Source organism: Leptonychotes weddellii, chromosome 9 (assembly GCF_054177405.1).
Source record: "Leptonychotes weddellii isolate Sample4059 chromosome 9, ASM5417740v2, whole genome shotgun sequence".
Classification (NCBI taxonomy): Eukaryota; Metazoa; Chordata; class Mammalia; order Carnivora; family Phocidae; genus Leptonychotes; species Leptonychotes weddellii.
The window spans coordinates 110740861-110753812 of record NC_138377.1 but is presented as its reverse complement, the minus strand read 5'-3'; the positions used below and the strand labels follow the sequence as shown (position 1 = coordinate 110753812).

Below are 12952 nucleotides of genomic sequence, written 5' to 3'. Positions count from 1 at the left end.
AAGATTTTATTTATTTATTTGAGACAGAGAGAATGAGATACAGAGAGCATGAGAGGGAGGAGGGTCAGAGGGAGAAGCAGACTCCCTGCCGAGCAGGGAGCCCGATGCGGGACTCGATCCCGGGACTCCAGGACCATGACCTGAGCCGAAGGCAGTCGCTTAACCAACTGAGCCACCCAGGTGCCCGACAAATAAATAAAATCTTAAAAAAAAAGTCTGAAATATTGCGAGAATTGCCAAAATGTGACAGAGACACAAAGTGAGCAAATGTTGTTGGGAAAATGGTACCAATAGACTTGCTTGACAACCCAGCGCAAGGTTGCCACAAACTTTCAATTTGTAAAAAAAAAATGCATTGTCTACGAAACACAGTAAAGTCAAGTGCAGTAACACAGGCATGCTCAATGGGACCTGAATGGAGTTTCCCTTTCCCCCACCCACCAGGTTCCACACTCTCCCTGGCCCAGTGTTACAAGGTTCCCTGGCAGATAATTTGAAAAAAAGTAAGAAAAGGGAAGAGCAGATCACCAGAACTAATGGTTCTCATACATGGGTACTTGAGTGCTGCTCATCACCCTCTGACACATGCGACTTCTTACTTATTGACTTGTTTATGACCTCTCTCCCGAATTAGAATTTAGCACCCTGGGGGCTGGGGGTTTTGTCTGCCTTGTTCACTGCTGAATCCTCAGGAGTCACAAACTTTAGGATTGTGTCTCTTCCTATCTACTACAACAGATAGTTACTTTTTTCAAAGGTAATTCATTGGGCTTTCTCAAAACTTCCAAGTGGGTACTGGGTGTCACGAAGATTGCCAGTTCTACTCTGAGTTTGTTGCAAGACGGGGAGAGTTTTCCCTCCAAGACTTAGGTCTGTCACATACCAAGTACTTGAAGGAAAGCATTTTAAGAATCCATCTGGCACATCCTCTGGGAAGGCTATGGAGCTCTTTACCAGCCAGATCACACATTGTCATGTAAGCTGGCTCTCGACAGCCTCTTTGTCTGCAGCCCTCCCTGAGGAATGGCCAGAAGGTCTGTGCATATGGCCCCTGGCCACGGGTGTGGCTGAAGGTGATAGGGCAGGCCACATCTCTACTTGCCTCGCCCAGAAAGTTTTTGTTGCTAAAGCCTTGTCCCACTTTGTGCTAACTATGTGATCTTGTGCTTATTAGCTGTGTGACTCCAGGCAAGTCACCTAATGTCTCGGTCCTTCAGGCTTCTCACATGCAAAATGAGGAAAATAACAGCAATACCTCAGAGTTGTAGAAATGTTAAATGAGTTAATATACATAAAAGCACTTAGGAGAGTACCTGGCAAATAGGAAGCCCTCTGTGAACATTAGCTATGATGATAATTATAATTACTATTACTAATTTATTTCATCTATGAACTTTATTCCTATGTTGCTTTGTAAGAGACCTTATTTCATGCAGATAGACTTAGTTTCTCCAATTAAATCTTGAGTAAAAGTCTCTAAGTAGCACCCTGACCACTCTCTGAACATATTATTCATTAATTCATTCATCAAGTATTTATTGGGTTCATACTATGTGCCAGGCACATCATATCTTTTGGAGGAGCTGAGGATCTCAAGAATAAAAATATAGCATGATTGCCCCAACCAATATAGACACACACTCATACAGACCTACTGTACAGGGGACAGAGGGAAATCTACATATGTGTATGTGGTGTGGGTATATTGATATGCTCTGCATAGGTACGGATTGGGACCACAGAAGAGATGGACTCTCAGACATTTACTATTTCATATCCTACATGCAGGGAAGCATAGCTGTGGATTTTAAGAGGAGCTAAGACTGCACAATGAGACATCAGGAAGCAGACAGAAGTGGGCGGATGAATTTTTCATCCCCAGAACAACTAATCCCATGAGTGACCTCAGTCTGTGAAGGTAGAACGTGGTAGCTTTAACATCTGTGCTCCCTTTATCTAGCATTGTGTTGGGCATCAGGGTAAATATTCCATGTGCTTTGAATAGACTTGAATGAGCTGCATCAGCACTTACACTGGTAGGTAGGAAGCAATGGGAGTTAAGAGGGAGATGGATGTCTCGGTAAATGCCTGGGCTGTCAATACCATGTTATATGTGACAAGATAATGGGAAACAAAATGCCCTTTACCCATTCAGCCATCATTCATTCAATAAATGTACAAGATGCATGACATACAAAGGTGGAGACGATGTCCCTGACCTCAAGGAGATCACCATCTATCTTTGCCCTCTTACTCTGTTCTCCCTCCTATCCCATACCCTACACACCACCTGCCAACAAGGAATCAGGAGAAGATCTGCTTGGCTAGCCTGAGACACCCAAGAATGGGCACCTCTCTTCAGCTTGTGAATTCTTGGGTATGATTTTTTTTTAAAAAGCCAAACTAAGTTTCATGAAGTCAGCCAGCTAAGACTCATTCCCAAGAACAAGACACTCCCTCATCTGCCTGCTTCATAAAAGACTGGTTATTCCATGGGGCACTGGAAATACAGCCCAGGCTTGAGGGTAAGAGTGTTGACCACCTGCGGGATCATGGCTATTGGACGGGTTCGGTCACTCTTTGGTCATTTCCAGACTCCCTCTGGTGGAGTTCTAAATCAAATATATTTCCCCTCATCAGTTGCTTTTGTACCACAAAAGCACCCACAGTAACCAGAGAACATCCCAGGGCAACTAAGGATGGTATTGAGATCCCTATCCTGGGGGGGCTGTTTCCCTTTTCCTTTCTGGTCCCTGAGGTAGAGCTGTCCTCCTGCATGTTGCTTCCAAGTAATCTTAAAACATAGCCTTTATCAAATTATGTCCTTGCTCTGGAATTTATGGCTTCTTTATGCTAACCTAACCTTCTAGGACTGCCTATTTCCTAAACTCCCCTCCAAAATGTGATTCCCCACCTAGCCTATCCTACTTTTTCTCTTCACTGTACCCCAATACAGTGAGCCTCTGGGCTGAGCCCGTGGCTATGTTCACTCTGACCTTTGCTCATGCCCCATCTGTGATCCCTCCTCATCCAAGACCCAACCATTTCCTCTGGGAAATTCTGCCTGTCAAATCAACTTGAATCACCCTTTTTCTTCCTCAAGCCTTTACACTTAACCAACACACACCATTACCCCATTTTACGTGCAGCCCCAGTCTTTACCTGTATAGCACAAAATACTTCCATAAGACAACACGATCAGTGTGTGTGTGTGTGAATTCATACATACACAGGCAGGTATATGCCTTATCTCCACTAGGCTGTAAACACCCTATGAGCCCAGATAGCCCAGAAACACTACCAGAGGAGACCCCCGATAAGTCTTAGTTAAGGCTCTTGTAACACTCCTTCCCCCTTTGTTTTAAGCTGTATGTACCTTCTGCTGCTGCTTTTCCTCCTTCCATGGTATTTCCATTCCTTCAACAATTACTTATTGAGCACCTCGTATGTGCCTGAAAATAGGGAAATCACAGTGAACAAGGCAGCGATGGTCCTTGCTTTCTAGCTACTTAGAGTCTCGAGCCTTGGCTAAGGCCGGAAAGGGAAGCAGGTTCCCTGAATGTCAGCAGCCTTTTGTTCTCCCTCTGTGGGAGACGGTCCACAGGTCCACTGGGCTACACAGCGAGGGCTGGGGTCTAACACTTCCGAAGACACTAAGGGATTATGAGCAAAATACCACACACCACGTTGATTATAAAGTGTCCTTCACTGCCTTCTCCTGAGATCTCGCATCAGGAAAAATCAGCACCCTCCCTTTTTTTAACCTCTTTTACATTAGGCTGGTTTTGAATTCGAAATTCAGATGTCACATAACTTGTTTCACTATTGGGTGCTGTCTGAAAGTGTTCAATAAGATAGGATGATTTCTGTTCCTTCACACAACAGATGTCTCATAACAGAGCTACACCTGCCAAACATTAGTTTCTCTTTAAAGAAACCAGGTATAAAAATGAAGTTTTACTAAAAACTAATAATATGTGTCACCGAATGTTTACATGAATACTTGATAATGTTCATTCATTCACACGTTTATGGAGCTCCTATCAGAGCAGTTTTGACACCAGTAAGTATGGTTACAATAAAAATAGTTTGCTTGATCATATTAAACTGTCTGCAAGGCCCATTTGCAAAATAGAATACCAGCCATGTATAATTAAATCTCTGGCCTAAACTTTAGAGGATATATTGTATGCAGAGAAATTAGCCACAATAACTCTGGTCCAAACTTTTTGTTATTTACACTCTTAAAATCAAAATCAACCAATCAACCATCCAACAAACAAATGCAAATACAAAATATGAAAATAATTATTCTAATAAGCACTAAGGGCTTCAGATGTTAGTTAAATTTTTAAAAAAATCTTTTTTCAAAGCTGAAAAGAAGACGGTATGATTGTCAGTAGCAATCAATACCCCTTTGGCCTCAAATATGCTCTTTAGCAAGGTCCTAAGTTTTCAGAGACAGTAACATAGCAATCAGAACAGACCAGAAAACTCTTGGACTATTAAACTTCATTACTGGGTTTCAGCAGGAACATTGTAAAGCAAAGATCCTCATATGGTCACACGTGTAATAGAAGTACGTATAAATCATGCATAACTTCATAGTAACAACGATGGCTTCTGGCTCCCATAATTGGTGACCACCAGAGGGGCTGATCCCATATATTGAAGCAATTCTGCCATTCCATTCCTTAAATATCAGCAATGATGCATACTGATGATCAGATACCCAGATACATGCCGTGCTAATACCATGTAAAGTAAATATAAAACAGGGAGCTAATTAGGACAGAAATACCATTTGACTCTTCTACAGTTCCAATCATTGTTATTAAGATAGGTTATTATTCGTGTAAGGGTACTTTCTGTATATGTGACATATTTATCCTGGTCTAAACCAGTAGCTCATTTTTTTAAATGTAATCCACAATACATACCTTTTACATCATGACCTAATGCAAATATACCTACAAATATATATAACGGAAACCAAAGTTTCACAAAACAATACTTATCCATACTATTTGTGATGTACTCTATTGTCTATTCTAGTCTAATCTTGACTCTAAAAAATGCCGGTCTGGACCTACTAAATTGGTTTACTGATCCGTTAATGGATGATGGAGCACAATTTACAGGGCTCAAAGCTACCTAATTGGATTGCTTTACCCTTTCTATAATTCAACATGCTACTCAGATTTTTCTTTCTCATTCCAGTTAATTTAAAGACATTTTCTGATGAACTAAAAGAAAAATTGGGGTGAGCATCAAATTTCAGAGGGTGATTTCAGTCTCCAAACTATGACTACATGGAAGAGGGTCCAACTACTGAGTCTAAGCACACGCTGGGGCTCTTGATACATTTTCTTGAATTTTAGAGTAAGTAAAGGCGTATTTTCAGTGTTTTTTTTCAAGTAGGGATGATAACTTTTACCTGACAAAAACAAAGCCTACTCAGAGAGGCCTCATGGCCGGAGGTACAAAGGCCATAGCAGCTTGTGGGATCAAGTCTAGGCTCTCAAGTCCATTTCTGGACAGTCTCTAGGGCTCCCTGCTGAGCCCCCTGCCACAGAGAACAGCAGTAACCTGGGCTAGATCTCTGTTCACCTGGGTGGGGTTAATACCCAGAAAAGATGCAGCCAACCCAGTGATTCACAAAAACCCACGAAGGCAAAGGCAAAGAGGGGAAACAGCTTGGTACTCTAGCCCTGGGATGCGCCTCACTTGGCAAGGCCCAGTACCTGTGAGCTGCAGCAAAGGGGAGGCGGCTCAGCCAAGGATACAGCTTCGGTCTGTGCGGGGACAGGGACAGGGCCTCAGCCTGCGTGGGGATATGGACCTGGGACACGGCCTGGGCGGAGACAGGGACGGGGGGAACGGCCTCGGCTTTCGTGGAGACAGGGACAGGGCCTCGGCCTACACGGGGACAGGGACGCAGGACACGGCTTCGGCCTGCGTGAGGACACGGGCTCGGCCTGTGCAGGGACAGGGACACGGGCTCAGTCTGCGTAGGGACATGGACCTGGGACAAGGCCTAGGCGGAGCCAGGGTACGGCCTCGGCCTGCGTGGGGACAGGGGCCCGGCTCAGCCTGCGTGCGGCTCTGGCACCCGCGAGGTCCGCCCGCCCCACATACACCCGGACCAGCAGGGCCTGTGAGCCTCATCCTTCCCCCGCACCTTTCTCCTCTGTTCAGAGGCCGAGACTTGACTGCGCCCAGCCTGGGGTCAGCACAGCGGTGCATCCTGGGAGGAGGACTCCTCCACGCCTGGGGGCGTGGTGGGGGGAGGGCGGGAGTGGGAGCCGGGATGGGGGTGCGGAGCGCCAGCAGGCAACCCGAATACTGCACGGGAATGACAACAGCATCCTGTGTGGGGGCCCCATTCGTGGCAGGTACTGTACCTGGCCTGCACTTCTCTCCCTCTTTTTTTTTTTTTTCTAAGATTTTATTTATTTATTTGACAGAGAGAGACACAGCGAGAGAGGGAACACAAGCAGGGGGAGTGGGAGAGGGAGAAGCAGGCTTCCCGCCGAGCAGGGAGCCCGACGCGGGGCTCGAACCCAGGACCCTGGGACCACGACCCGAGCGGAAGGCAGATGCTTAACAACTGAGCCCCCCACCCAGGCGCCCCTGGCCTGCACTTCTCTTAATGGGCACCTGACGTTGTAACACAGACCTGTAACACGGGCTGAGTAACTTGCCAGAGCTGCCCTGCTAGTGCATAGCACAGCTGGGATTCCAACCTGGGTTTTTTCTAATTCCAAACACGGTGCCCTTGTTACTGCAACTACACAACCTCTCCAGAGGGTAAATAACATTGTAACTGGTCTTTAGACTGTTCACAACTTCCGGGTCCAGGGAGAGGCAGCTGGAAGGAGTTCTAGAATAATTCTTTAAGCCCAGGTAGGCAGTGATCTCCTATTACAAGGTTGAATGAACAGCCATAGATCAACAAATAGAATACAGGTAAAAAGGAGCAATGAAAAATCTCCAGGAAAAGAGGAAGAGCATTATTTCTTTGAATATTTGATTAAAATATAAATCTATGAAAATCATTTATAGGGGAGATAGTATAGTGTAGTAGTTAGGAAAACAGGCTTTGGAAACAGACAGCCCTGGGTTCAAAATCTGACTCTTCAATTTACTGACTTTGGGATATGTGGCCTCAGGACTTTTTAATGTTTTTCATAGCCTTTTAAAAAGCTAATTTCCTCATGAGTAAAATGAGGATAATAATTCCTCCTTGCAGGGTGTCCTAAGGATTATATGATATAAAGTCTACAAAATGTTTAGTATAAGGTCTGGTAAAAATAAGTACTGAGAAAATGATAGCTATTTTTGCTAGGTAAGTGCACAAAAAGTCTGAGGTGATGTATGTTCCTAATAATTAAACAACTTAATTATTAAGTTTTATTAAGTCTTAAGTCTTAATATGTTTTCCATGAAATAAAAGCGAAAAGGCATCAAGGAGAGCCCAGGATGAGATAAAATGACAATCAAGGATTTGAGATACGGGCAGAGATAGATGAAAGATTTCAAGGAAGTGGAAAAATAATCACAGATTTAATACCTGCTTTGGAGGTGATGATGAGTTGAACTGACATTGGAGAAAATCAAATAAGGTATAAAGAAGTGAAGAGTTCAGACATTCTCCCAGAGTACACAGAAGAACAAACATCAAGGTGCTAAGAGAGGAAGATAAGCATGGGGATAAAAGCAGAAACTCCATTTACAAATGATGACTTAAAGAACATCTGGGATGGTATAGAAGACTCATGTTCTAGGTAAGAGTACTCAAAAGAGAACCAGATCTAGATAGAATCTCAGGACATTTTTGCATTTCAAGGACAAGAAATTATTTGGGATGCAGCATTTGAAAAATCACAGTTAACTTAAAAATAATCAGTTGAGGAGGGTCTCATCTTTCTCCTCCAGAACAACCAAGAATAGAAAACAATGGATCACTAATTTTCTACCCATGAAACTAATAATACAGTATATGTTAAGTAAATTGAATTGAAATAAAAAATAAAAAAAAAAACCCTTTGAAACTAAAAAAATAAAAAAGAACAACAAAAGAACACAATAGAGCAAAATGGCAACAGTTTAAGAAAAGTTGCAACACAAAAACTGGTCTCAGACAAATCGCCATTTAGGTCAACAAAAGGAATGGCAACCAGAAGAGACATTCTGATATACAAGGTCTCAGAAAATATACCCGTCTTCCTAGGAAGGTTGCTGAGAGGTATACCCCAGTCGTCTTTCCTGGAAACTTTACCGGAGAGGAATCAAAATTAAGATTAGCTCATTGGACACACTGTGAATCAAGAGGAAAGAAGAGTTAAGACTAAGTGATCAATATAATAATAGTGATAAATATAATAATGATAATAAAATAGAATGGAAAAAGCAAAAGTAAAATTTGGAGAAGATACATAATGTTAATTTATTGGGAATAGCGATGTGGCTTATGAATTCAGATGACATTAGCAATGGCCAGAGAGCTGGAGGGGGTGGGTAGATGAAAGTGAATGAAATGTTGCACAGAATGGAGTCTATACTTACAGCTTCGGGCTTGGCTTTGATGACTAAAAAAGGAATTTTCTAGAAAGACATGGAAAGAAAAGGAATTATCTAGAAAGATAATGATTTGTATAGTTTTAAAAACAGTAGGTGTGTTTTCTAAATAACTACAAGACATAAATACAGATTACTAACAACCCATATGCAACCCAAGAGAAAACAAAAGGAAATGTCAAGAAAGAATAAACTAAAATGGCAAATACGTAATTTATGACAAGAAAAATCATCGGAAAAGTTAAAACTATGTATGCTATACTTCCATAAAAAGGAATAACTGATTATTAAAAAGGAAAAACTTTTCAATTATATTTATATTATAAAATCTATTTATTTCTTATCTGCTGCTTATATAGTTGACTCTTGAAAAACATGGGGGTTCGAGGTGTTAACTCCTATGCCATAGGAAAATCCATGTATAACTTTTGGCTCCCCCCAAAACTTAACTACCAGGAACCTACTGTTGGCCAGAAGCCTTACTGATACCATAAACAGCTAACACATATTTTGTATGTTCTATGTATTCTCTGTATTCTTACAATAAAGTAGGCTAGAGAAAGGAAAAGGTTATTAAGAAAATTGTATGGCTGAGAAAATACATTCACAGTACTATACTGTATTTATAAAAAAAAAAAAAATCCAAATATAAGTAGACCTGTACAGTTTAAACCTGTATTGGTCAGTGGTCAACTGTTCATGATCAGACCAAAGAAATCATTCCAAAGGGTTTACTTTAGAAGTCACGTAACAGAGGTGGGAACCTCAGACCCTGGTCTTGAAAGGTCCCGATGCACGTTAGATACTACAGTGATTTTTCTCACCGGCTTGGTTCACGGCTCAAGTAGCAGAGTCAGGATAGACAATAATAGACTGCATGAGAGTTTGAGCATCATCTGTCCTACATACCACTATCCCAGCTGGCATGCCACTGTGTTTGTGAGTCCAGCCTCCCACAGTGGATTTGTCACCACTGACCTATAACAGTTGCAATGACACATCTTCCCTGGAGATGGGCCTTTGCCATCCCCCAAAGACTATTCAAGAACAAAACAGTGCTATTAATTTACTTTTTGCAGTTAAAGAAATTCTGCTGATGGAATCGTGATGGCTTCTTTCTCCATGCGAATCTAGGAAGTGCAGAGTACTGTTAAAGATCCATTACCAAATCTCCATCTGAAGGTGTGCTGACATTCTTTTTTTGCCCATATGGACCTTGGAGAGAGTTGGGCTATTTGTGATTACTCTCAAGTGTGACTGATTCTACTATTAGTTTGTAATAAAACTCACCCATATGGTAGAAAAGCTGTTGGCAATTAATTTTATTTTCCAGTTACCACTTCCCTTCCCTTCCATGTAATCATCAGATCATTCCTTATACATATCAAAAGTGACACACAATTAAAAGAGCAAATGCCATGTTCATGCTAAAGATGCCACATGATGTCAAAAATGATTTACTTGCCAACAATCTAGTGAGTAAGGGAAATATCTTTATTGCACAAAAAAAGAGCAAAGTCAGAATTTTGGAAGACAATTTACAAGAAAACTGACAGTCAAAATTCCAATTCTATTATACATGAGAAAGCTATACTACTCTTTTGTTTTGTTTTCAGAAATGAACAACAAAAACACCCAGCAATTGAGCGATAGAAAATATCCTTTTCTCTTCTTAGCAAATAAAAATAGTTTAGCTTCTGGGAAACCTGCCAGTCCTTATTACAATTTATTAAATACTTAAAAAAAACCAAAAGCCATAAGCAACTCTAAATGTGCTGCCGGTATGTTCATTTTATGGGACTAAAGGGAGAAATGTGCCTGACAGGAGTCCAAAAGCACTTAAAAAACACAAGGGCTGCCAGGATGCCACAGACAATCCCAAGCACCAGTCCTAGAAGGTATCTTTGTTGTAAATGCGTGTTTGAAACTCCATGGCTTTCAGTGACTAGGTAGACTCTTGTCTCAAACCAGACTAAAGATACCTGAACCTTTCTCACTGGGAAAGAAATCGTACCCTGATCACATGCCATTTCTCAGTTCTTCTAAATATCAAAGAACTGTATTTGCTTTGAAAACAAAGTTTCCAAAAAGGAAAAATGCAAGCAATAACTGGCTATACACAAACATGTATTTCATTCAGTGCAGAGTAACAGTTGCGTCAAACTACTTGGTGTAGCCCAGTGTCAATGGGAAATTGAGGAAGGGATCACTGTTTTTCCCAGATCTTAAAAAATAACCTAGTGAGTTTTGTAATTAGGAGCAGATCCATGGTGTTAGCTCTACAGGCTTTGATTTGTGTTGTTCAGTTCCATCATCCTTAGAATAATCAGGAAAACTTAGAATTGGTTTGCTACTCTGGGCTATGACAATATAGTCAGGAAAGGCATTTTATCAACCACTGTTTTTAAATAGGCATTTTAATAGAGCAAGACAACTTTGTACACTGTCATAAATGACAAGACCAATTAAAGTTATATTTAGGTCAAGTTTCCCAACACCTGGGCCGTCCAAGTCTGCTGAATGCAGCCTGATAAGAGGTGGAAGGAGTAACAGCCGGTCAGACCAGAGCATGAGGAGGTGCTTGGCGACTAGAAGAACAGTACCTTTGGGGATGGTGTTCACATTGTTGTTGACTTGGGATGGTGTGCTTTTCAGCCTTTCTATCACTTCAAAGATGCCACCAAAAAATCCCACTATTCAGATGGTACAGAGAACACACATATGTTGACAACCACTGTCCTTGTGGTTTCTCCTCTCTCCTCTCCTGTGCAGAATTGCTCTCTCAGACTTCACCAACAGCGACCTAAGGGTCAAAGCACCCAGTGCTTCTTCTCAGAGATACTCAACTCCATATGGATTTTCCTTCTCAAAGCCCTGCCTAAACCCTCAGAGTTTCCTCAGAGTATTTCTTGCTCTTCTGTCCTTGTCCTTTCCCTTTCCTCCTTCTTCTATCTAGGCCTTTTCTCCCTCCTCTCTCTAGTCTCAGGGTGATCACGCCTTGCCCCGTGATTCTCATCAGACCTCTCTGCATCTGCCTCCTGGGTTTGCTTGAGCACCATCCTTCTTTCAACACAGGACTTCTGTCTGTCTGCTGGACATCAACATGTGCTGATGAGAGCCTAAAGTCACTCAGGGGAAAACTGAACTCATTTCCTTCCTCACAAGACTTTCTACTTCCTTATTTCTGTGAACATCAGGAGCTTCAGCCACACGAGTAAAAAAATGGCTCCTGTCTCAGGTTGATCCTCTCTCCCCTTTTAAAAATTTAGATTTTTGTTTGTTTGTTTTCAGTTATATATGCATACATTGTTTTAAGACACAAAGTCTTTTAGTTCTGGAAAATTTTCTTGAATTTCTTTAGTACTGTTTACTTTCCACGTCTTTTTTTGCTCTTTCTGGAACTTCCATTATTCAGTTATTGAAACTTGTGGACGGGTCCTCGAATTTTCTTATAATTTTGCTCTCCTGTCTTCCAGTTTCTTTGTCGTGTTGCTGTACTTTCTAGATTTCCTCAACTTAGACTACATTTCTGTTATTTTCCATTTCTGCTATCATATTATTCATTTATACAAAGTTTATTTTTAATGTATTATCTTTTACAACCACTTATCTCTGAGGATAATCATAGACTAACTTCCTCCCCGCTTTATCTGTCTAGTTTGTTTTGGCTTCTCTTCCATGTTTAGAGAGTTTCCCCAAATGCTTGATGATCCTTGGCTGTTCACTCATACTTAAGAGTTGGGCATTTAAATGCCCATCAGGAAGTCTATGCACATGGGTGCAGTTTGTGACCATGGGCTTCAGAGTAGGGTTAGTTGGTGGAGAAATTTCTCTGGGGAACCCTCCAGTGTATCCTCAGATCTTTTCTTTGGATTGGTCAGATTCCTCAGAAAAGTGACATCTGGTCTCTTGGGGGAGAAGGCTGGGGACAGCAGTGGTTCTCAACATTCAGTTGTCTAATTAATCCCATTTTCAGTGTGCTATGCCTATCCTCAGATGTGCCTGGTGTTCCCCAGTCCCGAGACCCTGTTTTACGTTCTCTGGGAAGTAAGCTTCTCATGTACCTGATTCAGGGAGTGCACAATGGTTTAACTACATGAAATCAGGCAGAGGATCTAGAAATAATTCTCGAATAGGCTTTCAATCAACCATTCCTTGGTTCACAGTGTAGTACTTGACACTCCAAAGTCTTCAGGGGGATCCACCTGGTAACCAGGATGCTTCTCATTTTTCTCCATTGCAGCTAAGGATTTGGTTTTCTTAGGTCTGCTAAGTCAGTCCTTGTGTCTCATTGCTCCTGATTTTGGCTCCTTTACTCTTGTCGCAGTGGGTCTCTGCAGGGAGAGCTGGATGCAGGTACTCAGCCAGGACT

At 41.9% G+C, this 12952-nt stretch overlaps 1 protein-coding gene across 1 annotated transcript in view; it reads right to left on the bottom strand.

The window, feature by feature from the left end:
• Positions 1–12952, bottom strand: part of LINS1 (lines homolog 1) — a 43663-nt gene that overhangs the window by 6744 nt on the left and 23967 nt on the right. The window lies entirely within an intron of this gene.